Raw genomic sequence first — 3,929 nt, forward strand, 5'->3', positions numbered from 1 at the left:
CTAATCACAATCCGACACTTACAGCACAGCAAACGGAATCTCGCTGTAAGCTGTCATTTACAGCGAGATCTCGTGAGATTACGCTTGCTGTGCTGTAAAAACGACCATGTAAAAAACGCCCCGTCGGAACAGAATGCCGTTTTCCCATTGAAATCAATGGGCAGATGTTTGGAGACGTTCTGCTTCTGATTCTTCGGGCCGAAAAACGTCCAAAAAAAAGCTGCTTGAACATACCCTAAGGGTATGTTCACATGCAAACTCAAAAACGGCTGTAAATATGGAGCTGTTTTCAAGGGAAAACAGCCCCTGATTTTCAGCCGTTTTTTAAGCAAATAGCGTTTTTTGCTGCGTTTTTTACGGCTCCAAAAACGTCCCAAGAAGTGACCTGCACTTCTTTTTTGCGCCCGTTTTTCTAAACGACCGCGTAAAAAAACGGCCCTTCGGAACAGAACTCAGTTTTTCACATTGAAATCAATTGGCAGATGTTTGGAGGCGTTCTGCTTCCGATTTTCCGTCCGTTGTTCGGGCGTTTACGCCGTGTGAACAGATCCTAATACAGACTGTATAACCCTTTCAATGCTGGAGTGTAATTGATTGTGTACCTGCAAAATATATGGTGCAAAATATATGGTGGAATAAAAGCACAGTGTAAATCATCAAAACAATGAGTGTTAAATAAAGTAATAAAAAAATCATCTTCTGGAAGAAAAATGCTGCTTATTTACACATTTATATTAGGTAGAAGAAAAATTTGGAGGGGTGAATGTTGTGCTTGGCCTAAGGCACTAAACATTTCAGACAATTCAAAGGGCTTTCTGTGTTTTCAGGATCACTCCTTGAAAAAGCTGTGTCTGGAATGATCATCAAACAGGATAATCTCTTCTCAAGGTTGTTTCGTGTGCTTTCAATAAGACATTTACTCAATTAGGGATTTTCTGTATATAACGATTCACGAGAAAAAGGAAAGATCATAGATTAATGCAACACTAGGGATAAAATATTAGAGGTCACTGAAGAAATCGGTAACAATAATAATTAACATGGTGTTAGGTCAAGTACTATTACATAGTTTATGGACTCCTAGGAACATTAGGTTATTTTTCTGCTTATAGATTAACGTGTGGCTGATAAAATTATAATTGCCTAAGGCTTCGTTCACATCTGCCCCGTTAGCATTACCAGTGGTTTTAATGGTAACACTTCCATTGCTTATGGTTTCCGTTTGTCTCCGTTCCGTAAGGTTTCCGGAAAACTTACTGAACCTTGTCAGAACCTGACAATTATACAGAGATGAGCGGTACTACATACACTACTTATCTCTTCCTGCAGATTACGTTTGCAAGTTCCCTCTGCTATGCCAACCGCTGGTTGACTGACAGCAAATGCTATCTTAAAAAAGAGGTTTTTTCAGTAATTGCAATGTATATAATAAAGGACTGGGCTGTTACAGATCAATGAGGGTTTCAATCAGTGGTATAAAGCAGGGGTAGGGAACCTTTTTTCTGCCAAGGACCATTTGGATATTTATAACATCATTCGCGGGCCATACAATATTATCAACTTAAAAATGAGCCTGCTATATTTGGTCAAATATTTAATAAACTCACCCCTTATGTGATGGCTGGAACTGCTTCTCTTTGGTGAGGCGTGTGATGTTTGCCGGTATTGATGATCCTGCTTGAGCGTTGGTCAGTCTGGAGCGCAGCCGACTCTTTGCAATGGTACGTTTTGAAAAGAACTGTTCGCAGCAGTACGTTTTTCCGACTTACCTTTAGGGGTTTTCCCATCAGGGACATTTATGACATAGCCACTGGATATGTCATAAATGTCAGATAGATGCGGGTCCCAGCCCTGGGATCTGCACCTATCTCAAGAACGGGGCCCCCTAAACCCCATTCTACCACTCTGTGTTCTGGCTAATTTCCGACCATGAAAAAGAAAACAGCGTAGCTCGCTGAGCTGCACTGTTTCCGTAACTCCCATAGTAGTGAATGGCAGTTACGGAAGCAGCGTAGCATGCGAGTTACGCTGTTTCCGTAACAACTATTCAGTTCTATAGGACTTATGGAAACAGCGTAGCTCAGCGAGTTATGCCGTTTTCTTCTTCATGGTCGGAAATCACACGTCAGCCACAACACAGAGGTAGAACGGGGATTAGGGGGCCAGAGGTGAGACCCACATCTATCTGAAATTTATGACACATCCTGTGGATGTATCATAAATGTCCTTGATGAAAAAAAAAACGTTGTCACCTCACCTCGCTTCATGCGTTTAGGACAGGTCCTATGTCTACACTACAGCTACATTTCGGCCTCAGCTATATTTCTAAATTTTAGGTCAGGAGGAGGAGGGCAGATGGAGCCAAGTACTGTCATTCACTACTAGTGAATGAGGATGCAGCGATCTGAGTGAGGAGTTCAGTGCGTGCTGGCTCGGGAGTGGACCAGCCCAGTCACCTGACCTCACGTTAGGTGACTGGACCACTCCCGGGCCGGCACGCACCGGCCTCACTCAGACCGCCGCCACACTTGGCTCAGACCGCCGCCATACTTGGCTCAGGCAGCCGCCTTCTGCCTGCTCCTAAATATGAGTGAGTAGGGCGGGCAGGCGGAGCCAAAAAGGGAATGACATGGCAGCAGCGGCGGTCTGAGTGAGGTTGGAGAATGCTGTGATGGGAGTGGACCAGTCCAGTCACCTGACCTCACGTCTGTGACGTGAGGCCAGGTGACTGGACTGTGCCAGCCCGGGAGTGGACCAGTCCAGTCACCTGACCTCACGTCACTGACTCAGGTCAGGTGACCGGACTGGTCCAATCTTGGGCCGACACGCACTCAGACCACCGCCATACCTGGCTTTGCCGCCCGTCTCCTAAATGTGAGTAGGGCGGATGTAGCCAAGAAGCGAATGACGCGGTCTGAGTGCGGTCAGGCTGGACCAACTGATCTTGCGCGACTTATACGGCCCGCGGGCCAGATGTTCTCCACCCCTGGTATAAAGGAAACTCCTTAAAAAAAGTGTTCTTCAGCAGCTGAAGTGTGTCTTATAAGTAATAATGTACCCCCTACTATAAAATAGTAATATTATTACACTACTCAGTGAAATATATGGTCACCAAACTCCTCTGTAACTATAGTATTCTTATAAAGGGAAACATTTCATCATGTTTTATATAAGATGTAGAATGGTGAACATACCCTGAAGTAAAGAATACAGACCTGCAGTAACAATGTATATACTCTGAAAAGCAATATAATAAAATGGAAGCGTTTTACTAACAGGAGGTGAACTGGACACTAAACTGCCTTCTCCTCATTTTCTATGTAGTTGGACACAAACTGCTTGTAAGCAGCCATTGTAGGTTGGGTGGAGGTGACTGTAGTGTTCCTCTATGGGGCTGCCCACAGAATCACACAAAATGTCTGCCTGCTCGTCTTTACCTCACAGATCTCCAACTCTGAGGTATTTTACATACATTGAATGAGATTATAAACTCTTTTGACTGTGGAGTTTTCATGACTATCTATATTTATAATATATATGCTCAGAGTGAGTTATATGCTGATCTGACAGGGAGAGACTCATTTAGTGCACCATTTCCATCCTCGCTACAGACATGCACAAAAAAGGGAAGGAGGCAGCGGCACGTCCCTGTCCTGGTTGCCTCAGACGACCTCTGCTGCAGGTTTCCGATTACAGTATGCCCCCCTCCCTCGCCTGGCAGTCAGCCACGTCTGTGCAGCAGCCTGGCGATGGTTCATGACTGGGCTCCTAACCAATCTCTTCTCTCTGAATGTGTAGGAGGGGGAGGGGGAGCCCCCCCGCCTCCTGACTGATGCTTCAAGGCGCCAATCACTGCGTGCAAAGACTGTAGAGGCGGCTCTAAGTCTGCGGAATGGGGATCATACGAGGACTGAGCTCGCAGTGGAGGG

Source organism: Rhinoderma darwinii, chromosome 1, assembly GCF_050947455.1.
Source record: "Rhinoderma darwinii isolate aRhiDar2 chromosome 1, aRhiDar2.hap1, whole genome shotgun sequence".
NCBI classification, from domain to species: domain Eukaryota; kingdom Metazoa; phylum Chordata; class Amphibia; order Anura; family Rhinodermatidae; genus Rhinoderma; species Rhinoderma darwinii.